Below are 14202 nucleotides of genomic sequence, written 5' to 3' on the forward strand. Positions count from 1 at the left end.
AGTCACAATTCCTGTTTGGAACATCAACATTCCTGCAGATGAAGAGAGGTGTCTGTCTGATCTGAATAGCTGGAGTGCTGGGTCAGAAGTGTGTCTGAGAGGTGGATTACTTTCCTGCTGACTTGGCAGGGGAGCTGAGGTGGCTCCGACCTTTCCCCCAGATAAGACCTCTTAAAACTCATTGAGAGCTCCTCTAGCCACCTCTATCAAAGCTAGGCCTTCATTTATTCACCTGCTTTAGCCACAACAGGTTCCTACTGAGGGACACCTCTCCCACTGGCCTGAAGCCTGAACCATCAAACCAGTACATAAAATACTTGGGAAGAGAAATAAATAAAAAAGTGCATGCCATGGGAGAATGAGTTGTTTTAAGAGACTTCTACCATTCCGACCCGACAGGAGATAGTGAACTTGCTCACACAGAGTACATTGCTACTACAACCAGCATATGAGAAAGCCATCGTACAAAGACTGTCTATAACCAAAGAACTCTTGCAGAGCCTTCTCCTTTGAAAGCACCAAGAACCAAATTAGGCTATAATTAGTTGTAAGCATTAAATTCTCATCCTTAGGGGGAAAAAAGATATGTAAAAACAAAAGAAACAGAGTCAAATCAAACATAAATTTAAGAATAATTAGGAGAAATAGTCTACCCAAATGAAAAGGAATCAGAAAAATAACTCTGGTAATATACAAAACAGGGTGCTATAACACTCCCATAAGATCACATTAGCTCTCCAGCCATGAACCCAAACTAAGATGAAATCTTTGAGATACCAGATAAAGAAGTTAGAAGATCAATTATTAAGCTACTCAAGGAGATAGCAGGCAAAGGTGAAAACCATCATAAAGAAGTTTAAAAGGCAGTTCAGGATATGAATGAAAACATCTCTAGAGATAGATATCAAGAAAAACCAATCAGAACTTCTGGAAATAAGACACACTGAGGGAATTATAAAATGCAGTGGAAAGTTTTAACAATAGACTAGAATAAGTAGAAGAAAGAATTTCAGAGCTCAAAGACAAGGCTTTTGAATTAACCAAAACAGACAAAAATAAATAAGAATCAAAAGAAACGAACAAAGACTCCAAGAAATATGGGATTATGTAAAATGGTCAAACCTAAGAATAACTGGTGTTCCTGAAGGAGAAGGGAAAATAAGTCTGGAAAACTTATCTGAGGAAGTACTTGCGGAAAACTTCTCTGGCCTTCTTAGAGCTCTAGATATCCAAATCAAAGAAGCTCAAAGAACTCCTGAGAAAATTTTGCAAAAAAATCTTCGCCAAGACACATAGTCACCAAGCTGAGTAAAGTCAACATGGAGGAAATAATTCTAGGAGACGTAACACAAAAGAATCAGGTAACTTACAAAGGAAAACCTATCAGAATAGCAACAGACTTCTTGACAGAAATCTTACAAGCCAGAAGAGACTGGGGTCCTATCTTCAACCCCCTTAAACAGAACAACTGTCGGCAAGGAATTTTGTATCCCATAAAGCTAAGTTCCATAAATGAAAGAGAATTAAATCATTTTCAGACAAATGCTGAGGGAATTTGTCAATACCAAACCAGCACTACAAGAAATACTAAAAGGAGTTCTAAACCTTGAGACAAAAATTCAATATGCACCAAAATGGAACCTCTTGAAAACTTAAAACTCACAGGTCCTATAAAACAATAACACAATGGGGAAAAAAACCCTATCAGTGTGACAATTAATATGATGAAGAGAACAGTACCTCATGTCTAAATATTAACATTGAATGTAAATGCCCTAAATGCATCACTTAAAAGATACAGAATGGCAGAATGAATTAAAAAATCACAGTAGAAATATCTGCTGTCTTCAAGAGATTCCCCTAACACAGAAGGATTCATATAAACTCAAGGTAAAAGAGTGGAAAAAGGTATTTCATGCAGATGGAAGCCAAAAGTGAGCAGGAATAGCTATTCTTAGAAAAAACAGACTTCAAAGCAACAACAGTTAAAAAAAGACAAAGACAGTCAATATATAATGATAAAAGGATTAATTCAGCAAGAAGATATTACAATAGAAATTTATATGCACAAAACACTGAAGCTCCTAGATGCATAAAATAATTACTACTAGACCTAATAAATGAGATAAATAGCAAAACGATAATAATGAGAGACTTCGGTACACCACAGGCAGGACTAGACAGATCTTCAAGACTTAAAGTAAACAGAGAAACAATCAACTTAAATGACACACTAGAGTAAATGGGCTTAACAGATATTTATAGAAAACTCTACTCAAGATCTACAGAATATACGTTCTTCTCATCAGCACATGGAACATTCTCCAAGATAGACTATATAATAGATCACAAAACCAGTCTCAATACATTAAAAAATTGAAATCATATCAAGTATCTTCTCATACTACAGTGAAATAAAACTAGAAATCAACTCCAAAACAAATCCTCAAAATTCTACAAATACATGGAAATTAAATAATCTCCTGAATAATGTCTCGGTTAACAATAAAATCAAAATGTAAATTTAAAAATTCTTTGAATTGAATGACAATAATGAGACAAGTCATCATAATCTCTCTGGGACACAGCAAAAAACAGTGCTAAGAGGAAAGTTTATAGTACTAAATGCCTACATCAAAAAGTCTGAAAGAGCACAAATTGACAACTTAATGTCATTCCTCAAGGAACTGGAGAAACAAAAACAAACTAAACCTAAACCTAGAAGAATAAAGGAAATGATGAAGATCAGAGCAGAACTAAATAAAATTCAAACAAAAAATTACAAAAAATCAACGAAACAAAAAGCTGGTTGTTTGAAAAAGAAACAAAATTGATAGATCATTAGCTAGACTAACCCAGGAAAGAGAGAAGGTCCAAATAAGCTTAATTAGAAATGAAACTGGAGACATTACAACTGACACCACAGAAATACAAAAGATCATCTGAGACCACTATGAACACCTTTATGTGCACTAGAAAAACCTAGGGGAAACTGACATGTTCCTAGAAACATACAAACCTCCTAGATTAAATAAGGAAGAAATAGAAACCTTGAACAGACCAATAACAAGCAGCAAGAGTATATCAGTAATTCAAACATTGCCAACACACAAAAAAGCCCAGGACCAGGCCGGGCGCGGTGGCTCATGCCTGTAATCCCAGCACTTTGGGAGGCCGAGGCGGGCAGATCACGAGGTCAGAGATCGAGACCATCCTGGCCAACACAGTGAAACCCCGTTCTACTAAAAATACAAAAAAATTTAGCTGGGCGTGGTGGCGGGTGCCTGTAGTCCCAGTTACTCGGGAGGCTGAGGCAGGAGAATGGCGTGAACTCAGGAGGTGGAGCTTGCAGTAAGCCGAGATTGTGCCACTGCACTCCAGCCTGGGTGACAAAGCGCGACTCCATCTAAAAAAAAAAAAAAAAAAAGCCCAGGACCAGATGGATTCACTGCTGAATTCTACCAGATATTCAAAGAAGAACTGGTGTCAATCCCACTGAAACTATTTGAAAAGATTAAGAAAAGAGTGCTCCCTAAATCATTCTATGAAGCTAGTAGCACCCTCATACCAAAACCAGGAAAGGATACAAGAAAAAAAAAAAAACAAAACTGTTGTGGGAAGTCAGGGACCTCAAACGGAGGGACCAGCTGAAGCCATGGCAGAAGAAAGTGGATTGTGAAGATTTTATGGACATTTATTAGTTCCCCAAATTAATACTTTTATAATTTCTTATGCCTGTCCTTACTGCAATCTCTAAACATAAATTGTAAAGATTTTATGGACACTTATCACTTCCCCAGTCAATACCCTTGTGATTTCCTATGCCTGTCTTTACTTTAATCTCTTAATCCTGTCAGCTGAGGAGGATGTATGTCGCCTCATGACTGTGTGATAATTGCATTAACTGCACAAATTGTACAGCATGTGTGTTTGAGCAATATGAAATGTGGGCACCTTGAAAAAAGAACTGGATAACAGCAATTGTTCAAGAAATCAGAGATATAACCTTAAACTCTGACCACCGGTGAGCCGGGCGGAACAGAGCCATATTTCTCTTCTTTCAAAAAACTACACACCAATTTCTCTGATGAACATAGAAGCAAAACTCCTTAACAAAATATTAGCTACCTGAATCCAAAAGCACATCAAAAAGATAATTCATCATGATCAAGTGGGTTTTATCCCAGGGATACAGGGATGGTTTAACATATGCAAGTCAATAAATGTGGTAAACCATATAAACAGAATTATAAACAAAAACCATATGATCATCTCAACAGATGCAGAAAAAGCATTTAACAAAACCCAGCACTGCTTTGTGATAAAAACTCTGAAAAAGCTAGGCGTAGAAGGGACTACCTCAAAATATTAAAAGCCACATATGACATACTGACAGCCAATATTATACTGAATTAGGAAAAGTTGAAAGCATATCCCCCAAGAACAAGACAAGGATGCCCACTTTCACCACTCCTATTCAACGTAGTTGTGGAAGCACTAGCCACAGCAATTAGGCATGAGAAATAAAGGGCATCCAAAATGAAAAAGAGGAGGTCAAACTCTTGCTGTTTGCAAATGATATGATTGTATACCTAGAAAATTATAAAGACGTCCCCAAAAGACTGTTAGATTTGATACATTAATTCAGTTAAGTCTTAGGTTACAAAATCAATGTACACAAATCAGTAGCACTGCTATACACCAACAATGACCAAGCTGAGAATCAAATAAAGAATTCAATCCCTTTTACAACGGCTGCAAAAAATAGTAATAATAAAATACCTAGGAATATACTTAACCAAAGAAGTAAAAGATCTCTATGAGAACTACACAACACTGCTAAAAGAAATCAGAGATAACACAAACAAATGAAAACATATATCATGCTCATGCATTGGAAGAATCAATATTGAGAAAAGGAACATACTTCTCAAAGCAATCTAGAGATTTAGTTCAATTCCCATCAAAATACCAACATCAGTTGTCACAGAATTAGAAAAAACAATCCTAAAATCCATATGGAATCAAAAAAGAGCCCAAATAGTCAGCACAAACGTGAGCTAAAAGAAAAAATCTGGAGGCATCACATTACCAGATTTCAAATTATGCTTTAAGGCTATAGTTACCAAAACAGAATTGTACTGGTATAAAAGTAGGCACATAGACCAATGGAACATAATAGAGAATCCAGAAAAAAGGCCAAATATGTACAGCCAACTGATCTTCAACAAAGCATACAAAAATGTAAATTGGGGAATGGGCACCCTATGTAATAAATGGTGCTGGGAAAACTAGTAAGCCACATGTAGAAGAATGAAACTGTATCCCCATCTGTCACTATATACAAAAATCAACTCAAGGTGGATCAAAGACTTAAATCTAAGACCTTTAACCATAAAAATTCTAGAAGACAACATTGGAAAAATTATTCTACATCGGCCTAGGCAAATAATTCATGACTAAGACCCCAAAAGCAAATGCAACAAAAACACAAATAAATAAATGGGACCTAATTAAACAAGAAAGCTTCTGCACAGCAAAATAATAAACAGACAACCCACAGAATGGGTGAAAGTATTTGCAAACTACACATCCAGCAAAGGACTAGTATCCAGAATCTACAGGGAACTCAAATCACCAAGGGAAAACAACAACAACAACAATAACAAATAATCCCATTAAAAAGTGGGCAAAGGACATGAATGACATTTCTCAAAAGAAGATATACAAATGGCCAAGAAACATATAAAAATATGCTCAACATCACTAATCATCAGGGAAATGTATTTTTTTTGTTTTTGTTTTTGAGACAGAGTCTCTCTCTGTCACCCAGGCTGGAGTGTAGTGGCATGATCTTGGCTCACTTCATCCTCTGCATCCTGGGTTCAAGTGATTCTCCTGCCTCAGCCTCCCAAGTAGCTTGGATTACAGGCATGTGCCACCACACCTGGCTAATTTTTGTATTTTTAGTAGAGATGGGTTTTCACGATGTTGGCCTGGCTGGTCTCGAACTCCTGACCTCGAGTGATCTGCCCACCTCCCGAAGTGTTGGGATTATGGGCGTGAGCCGCTGCGCCTGGCAGGGAAATGCAATTTAAAACCACAATGAGATACCACTTTACTCCTTCAGGAATGGCCGTTATTAAAAAGTCAAAAAATAATAGATGTTGGCATGGATATCAGGAAAAGGGCACTTATACATTGCTGGTGGGAACGTAAATGAATACACCCTCTGTATAAAACAGCATAGAGATTCCTTAAAGAACTACAAGTAGATCTACGATTAGATCCAGCAATCCCACTATTGGGTATCCACCCAAAGGAAAAAAAATTATATGAAAAAGATGCTTGCACACATATGTTTATAGCAGGCAATTCACAATTGTAAAGATGTGGAACCAACCTAAGTGCCCATAGAATAATCTCTTCACATAGAATAATCTCTAATTTAATTATTCTATGTGAAGTAATTTTTCACATAGAATAACCTCTAATCTAATTATTTGATGTGAAGTAACACAGGAGTGGAAAACCAAAACCAATATGTTCTCACTTACAATTAGGAGCTAAGCTATGAGTACACAAAGGCATACCGACTGATATAATAGATTTTAGAGACCCAGAAGGGGGAGAGTGAGAGAGGGATAGGGATAAAAAAACCCCAATAAATTAGGTGCAATGTACACTACTTGGGTGTTGAGTGCACTAAAATCTCAGAATTCACCACTAATTCATCCATGTAACAAAAAACATTTGTATTCTAAAAGCTGTTGACATAAAAAATTTAAAAACCTACACAAGGGCTACTATTCATTACTAGGGGAAAAGTATGTAAATATGAAGAATGGTTAGATATGTTCATTTATTCATTTGGGAGATTGTTTGCTGTTTGGCTGTAAACACAAGGTAAGTCTCCTGTGGTAGGTCCAGGTAAGATCTACCGTATTCTATCCTTACAGACCACGAATGTCTTATAAAGTTACATTGTGATTATACATGTGCAAAGCCCGGTTGTTACAAACTTATGGAAGTTCTGCAAGATAGCATTGATGGGGTTGATAGAAAACATGTCGGAAAACAAAATGTTACATTCTTGTACGTGACTTGCTAATGTCAGTCTTTCCAACTATACAAGATAGTTAAGTAGGCTGTTCAGAGTTATGTGGTTGGGGACATACGAAACTTGGCATAGACAGGCAAAACCTGAGGGATCATACATGAGGAATTAAGTAGACTTGAAAAATTGTGCTCATGAAATTCCCCTATCTGCTATTTCCTAGTATAAATTTTTGAGAATAAATAATTTGTACTTATCACAGTAAACTAACACTTTCTTTGTTTGTGTGTGCATGTGTGTTAAAGTACTTATTTTTTAATGTTTTTTTAATTATACTTTAAGTTCTAGGGTACGTGTGCACAACGTGCAGGTTTGTTACATATGTATACGTGTGCCATGTTGGTGTGCTGCACCCATTAACTCGTCATTTACATTAGGTATATCTCCTAATGCTATCCCTCCCCCATCTTTAAGCTCTCTATCCATTCTTAGGCAGGATTATCCTTTCCCCATCTTACTATTATTCATTGATAGCTGGGTTCTTAAAAGCAAACTACACATAAATGGATGGATCTTGTTGGCTCATAGTAGAAGTAAATCTGTGTCTTTCATCCTCTTTGGACCAGTGGGGAGGAGGCATGTTCTTCCCATGACAATGACAGAGGCACAAGAGGGAGCACTTCTTAACTGCTCAAGCACATTTCATGCTCTTGCTTGGCTTGTGTCTATTAACCAGTTGGCCAAAGCAAATCACATGACAAAACCAAAGCAAAAGGGTAGGAAATGCCACATGCATGTCCAGGGCAGAAGGTATGGTCAGAAAAGACTTGAGAAGACCCAAACATTTCACCTCTGACTCATCCCTGGGTTCAGTGCAAGCAGGAATCAAAGGCTAAGGCAGAGTGTAAATAGCCAATTAAATATTGAATGAGGGAACCAGTGTAGAGCAAATCTGCAAAAACTGGGAGAGCGTTTCTTTTTCTTTTTTTATTCCTTCTTTTTTTCTTTTCCTTCTCCTCCACCTTCCCTCCACCTTCTACTTTTCTTCTCTGTCCTCTCAGCTGGCTTCTGGCATTCTGGAATTCAAAAAAATCTGTCAAAACAATAGCTGAATCCAAACTAAAGGGGCAGAGACTTCAGAAACCATATATTACAAAGAATACAGACTTCATAAAAAATCGTTAGAAAAGTCATTCAAAAAATAGCTAGTGCCTACAATAAACTACAAAAGGCTCTGAGGAAGGGGATAAACGAGATTTCTAGAATTGCTACATTATAATATTCAAAACGTCCATTTTTTTCAAGGGCATTAGGCTGAGCAAAAAAAGCCATTCTTAAATGGTCACATGCTGTATAACTCAATTTGTTAACCTTCTTAATGTCACAAAATTGTAGAGATGGAGAACAAATTAATTGTTTGTAGGTGTTAGGGATGGTGGGGAGGAAGGCAATAGGTGTGTGCTACATCTCCTCAGGGAAGCATGTGGAAGATCTTTCAGCTCTGTATCTTGATTGTGATGGTGGCTATATGAATCTACATACATGATAACGTGATGTGGAAATATACACACACATTAGACCAGTATCAGTTTTCTTGCTTTGATATTGTACTATCATTCTATAAGAAGTAATCATTGGGGCACGACAGGTGAAGAGTATATGAGAACTGTCTGTGCTATCTTTGCAACTTTCTGTGAATCCGTAATTAGTTCAAAATAAAAATAAATGTTTTTTAAAAATGGAAACTTAAAACATTATATTTTATAATTAGATATTAATGAGTTACAGGAAAGCTGTTGATTTGGGGATTAACATCTATATCCCGCCTTTTAAAGAAATTTTAATTAGCACTGATGTGTTTTTTTCTTTTTCATTGTGTAACCCGTTACTTCAAAAAAGATAGTTTTTAACTTTTCCTTTCTGATATTAATCCCTGGTTAATTTCTCCTTTATTTTCTTGCTGAATTGTTTTGACATTAAGTGCGATAATGAAAAATAAAAGTAGTAGCAGACATTCTTGGGTTTTTTCCCCTGGTTTTAAAAAGAATTTCTTTTCATTTTCATACTTACTACTAAGTATGATGCATACTATAGGGATCTTCTAGATTCTCTTTATTTTGTTAAAAAAGTTTATTTCTATTCTTGATTATATTTGCATTTACACCTTATATATACTATCTTTTGAAATTTTATATGTTGATATTTTATGTGGTCCATTTTATGTACTATGACTTTTAAGTCTTAAACTTCCTAAATACGTTTCTAATGATAGTAGATTAGATATACTTGCCCATTAGTATTATTTTTTATGTTTTCTAAAGGCAAAAGCACATAGAAGGGTAGGTTCAGTATGATGAATAGGCAAATATGACTTTGTTTCCAAATCTGCCAAGGAAATTCCACATTGGTGTCTTGTGGCTGTGATCAGGTTTATTTTATGAGAATCACATTAACTTTTCTAGCGTCTCCTGTGAAATAAAGAATCTGTTGTCTTGAGTTTTCAACCTATTTTTATTGCTAATTTAAGTAAATCAATTAAGATCTTGAGACCTTGGTTTGGCCTTGTATAGAGTGGGGGACAATTTTACCTTTCTTTACCCATCTTGTAGGGCTATTAGGAAAATAAAATCATAATAGTAAGAAAAGAAAAGTTGTATATAGATAAAATATATTATTCTTGTTACTTTTATTGAATCTCAGAGAATGAGAGTAATTCTGGTTTTCAGTCCTGTTTATTCCTTTTATAGCTGAGTACTCACAGTCTTTGAGGGTTTATGTCATTGTATAGATAACCAGATAAAAATGGATAATTTTTACTCAAATTAAATATATATGACCTCTGTCCCCATTGTTTCCCATCTTTCTGATATTATCTATTAGGCTACCTTGCTTTGGCCCTTCCAAGTGTCCTCTCAGAACCTTTTTGCATCTAAGAAGTTTTCCAGAGATGAGTCACAAATTACATTGTCTAAGAGAGTCAGCTAACCTGCTTTAAGACCTCATTGAGTCTTACATAGATATTATCTTCTATGATTAGCTCTCTTCATTAGTGCAGATAGCCTGTTCTGCTTGAATAGTTGCATAAGTTGGTTTCTCAACCTCAGCTGGTTACAGTTGCTGTAAAACTGAGTTTTTAGACGTTTATATTGATAACTTATATAGATGACACTTATATTGATGATTATATAAAGCTCGGCTTGCTTTGATACTACCTAAAATTTATATACTATAAGGAGGCCTCTGGCCAGGGGAAATATTTCACTCTATTGACATTAACTCTTCAGTACTAGTGGTTCAACCCATATTTTTTATTTTTCTTTCAGTTCCGTGACAAAGTCAAGTTGCAATATACTGCTTAGTCCTGTCCCTCTGCCTCTTGAAAACACAAAAGAAAAATCACAACAGTTTAAGCTTTCTGTGTGATTTTATGCTTCTGTTGAGTGAAATGTTGGCATTCCTATATTTCCTGGAAGTATTTGCACTATTGATCTCATAACAGCTCCTCCAATGCTTGCTAGCTTGCCCAAGGACTTGAGCCCTATGGATAGTATCTTCATAAGATTCAAATAATTAAAAGACAAAGAGGTCAATGATTGGTGCCAGGCTAGTGGTCAAGCTAAACCATTGGAATGAGAGTCGCTGAACCATATTAATGAAAGATCTGAAGTCAATTTCTGCTTAATAGGCAAGAGATTAAATTGGAAAAAAAATAAGAATAAATTCATGGGAAAAAGGAGGGGGAGAAAAACCTTGTTTATTTCCATTGTAATTTATCAAGTTTTCTTTTTGTTAAAGCTGGGAAAAAGAACAATGACATGTAATTCTTTCTGGATATTGAATATTCAGAAAGAGATCATGTCTGAATGGCTAAAAGTCATTCCTGTGGAGATATTGTTCTCGGCAAATTAAGATCTGATTATGACAGCAATACTGTCTAGCGATACTGCTAGTAATATCCTGTTAGAAAATGTGCTAATCTGTATAACAGGCAGCTTCTTGGTTTTGAAAAAAACATTTTTACTTTCCATCAATTTAAAAGACAAAAGATCTAGATACAAGAAATATGAATGATATTTTGCTGTATGTTTGGAACTCAAATTCTTGGGAAATGTTTCATCTGAAGATGAGGAAGAGCTAGAAATTTCAATTTGATAATTCTTCATTCACATTGGGCCACCTAACCTCTCTGCTTCCCCTATTTGCCACTATCTGGCCCTGCCTTTCTTCCCAAGGTTTGATAGTGAGAAAATTCTAGAAGCTATAATGGGAGCAGGTGGAAGTGACTTATGCCTGTCAGGAGTGGTTGTGGAGGAAGAAGTACCCTCAGAGCCTTCTTTCACTGTACATTTAAAAAAATTGTTGTTCTTGACTTTGTCCTTCATTAAAATGTATGTTTACTTTTGGAAACTGATAAAATCAGCCAGTTATTTAGAGAATGCTTCTCAATTTGGATTTCTATAATGTTTCTCCAGGACTTTTTCTTTCATTTTTAGTTGACGTGTAATAATTGCACATATTTATGGGATACAAGGTGATATACTGATACATGTATGCAATGCATAATGATCAAATCAGGGTAATTAAGATATTCATCACCTTAAACATTTATCCTTTCTTTGTTTTTGGGACACTGAAAACCTTCTCTTCTAGCTGTTTGGAAATATACAAGGAGTTGTTGTTATAATCACTATACAGTGCTGTAGAACACTAGAACTTATTCTTCCTACCCAGCTGTAATTTTGTATCTATTAATCAACCTCTCCTATTTTTCCCTCCCCCCAACACTTCCCAGCATCTAATACCATAATTTTCCTCTTTACTTCTCTAAGGTTAAATTTTTTTAGCTACCTCATATGAGTGAGAACCTGTGACATTTATCTTTTTGTGTCCTACTTATTTCACTTAACATAATATCCTCTAGGCTTATCCATGTTGCTGTGAATGACAGGATTTCATTATTTTTTTCGTGACTGAATAGTATTCTACTGTATCTTCTTTCAGAATGTCTTCTTTATGAAAAGATTTCTCTCTAATATAACATTGAAAGTGCATTCACCATTGTGGATGCTTTAAAAATTGATAATTTAATTTTTGTTGATTTTGACCTGGTTTCAATGAATGTACTCAGCACATTCAACCTAATAATTGATTTATATTAATATTTATCTTACACCCATGCTGGGATCCTTTATGTAATCTTGAATCATTTGATCCTTGTGCTTCTTACTATTAAACCATCTGTTGTACCTTTTCTTTTCTTTTTCTCTTATGACTCTGCCTCCTTCCTTCTTACTTTATTCTGTGTCTTGTTTTTTTTTTAAATCCATCTTTCTCCTTTTTCTTAATTCAAATTTATTTAGTTCCTCTCTTTCTCTTATTCTTGCACATGCTAGTGAGAACAAAATCTGTGAGAAGAGAGAGAAATATTTCTCTTCTAGATGAGAGAGAAAATTACATTTAAAAATTCCATTTTGCCTGCTGACCGAATCAGAGACTCACTGTGAGAAAGAAATGGAGGCTGAGGAAAGCAAGGTGCCTCTGGGATGTGAGAAAAGGTGGGTCATGAAAAGGCAAGTGCATTAGTTTGCTCGGCCTGCTAGAACAAAGTACCACAGATTGGGCGGCTTAAGCAACAGAAATTTAGTTTCAGTTCTGGAAGCTAGAAGCCAAAAATCAAGATAATGGTTCTTCTGAGAGCTTTCTCCTTGGGATGCAGATGGCCATCCTCTCCTCCTCATGTTTTCACATAATCTCCCTCTATGTGTATCTGTGTCTTATTCTCTTCTTCATATAAGTCACCAGTCAGATTGGACTAGAGCTCACTCCAATGGCCTTATGTAACCATAATTACCACTTTAAGCACTATTTCCAAAGACATTTTGTCATTTAGGGTTAGAACTTCAACACATAAATTTTTTTGTTGGGGGCGCAATTCAGCAAGTTGTACCAAAAATAAATTTGTTTTCTAGTATGTAAAGTGCTTTACTCATTTTTCCCCTGCAGCGTGTGTATGAAGCCACATACACTTTTACATTAAGCTTTAATATCACTTCCTCAAAGCAATGAGTTTTCAAAGGCTAACACACACAGGTGATGGTGGTGGTGGTGGTGGTGGGTAGAAAGAGAGCGATGGAGGAAACAGCAGTGTGGGGAAGTGGGGCATAGATTTGGTTCCTTTTCTGGGAAATAGAATTGGATCCAGAGTCTATGATTAAGCAGAACAAAAACGTTAATGAAATGTGTTTCCAGATGATTTCTGAACATGACTATGACTGTGAACATTGACTTGGCACTGTGTAATCCCACAGTGCAGATATTGCCACCTCAATTGGCAAATACATATGTTGGAGAGAGGGGAAGTGGCAAAAGACAGATTTCTATGTTGGGAAGGTCCTTTCCTGTGGAGATTTCAGAGCACTTGGAAGTGAAGAAGGAGGTGTCATTTGGCAACATGGGGCACTCTCCTTTCAAGTGCAGAAGCATTCTGGGAAGTTATCCTAAGTGTGGGCTTCTCTTAACGGCAGGAAAGCTTGTCATGCATGGAATAGCAAGCACAATTATCAATTTAAACTCTTCTGGTGAGACATTATTCCTTAAGTGACTCCCAGTCTATAGCAGCCCTTATGCCAACAAAATCAGAGCCTCATTGTGAGAAAGAAATGGGTGCTCAGGAAAGCAAAGGTGGCTCTGGGATGTGAGAAAAAGTGGGTTACCTTTCTGGCTCTCAGTAATGACTCAGTTTGAGGAATGCTTTCCCTGGAGTGTAGACTCATTTGTGAAAGTTTAAAAAGTGAGACATGGGGATGTGGAGCATTATGTTCCTAATTATGTTCACTCCTCCATTTTAGTCTCTATCTTGTAAGTCTTGGAAAATGAAGAGGAGGTGGGACAGGGTCAGGAAGACCAGCATGGGCACTTGGCACCAGAAATTTTTCTCTCACAGACCACCTTTGGAATAATTCATTTGCATATTTAACCTTTAGATAGCAATAGTTTTAAAGAACAGTGGTATTCAACCATGCCTATATACTAGGAAGAGGCGTGTATGTGTGTGGGTGCATGCACGTGTGTGTGTGTTAATATCGAGACCTTATACCAGATATATTAAATCAGAATTGCTGGCAGTGGGGTCTGGGGTTTGGTAT

Source organism: Pongo pygmaeus, chromosome 4 (genome assembly GCF_028885625.2).
Source record: "Pongo pygmaeus isolate AG05252 chromosome 4, NHGRI_mPonPyg2-v2.0_pri, whole genome shotgun sequence".
Classification (NCBI taxonomy): Eukaryota; Metazoa; Chordata; class Mammalia; order Primates; family Hominidae; genus Pongo; species Pongo pygmaeus.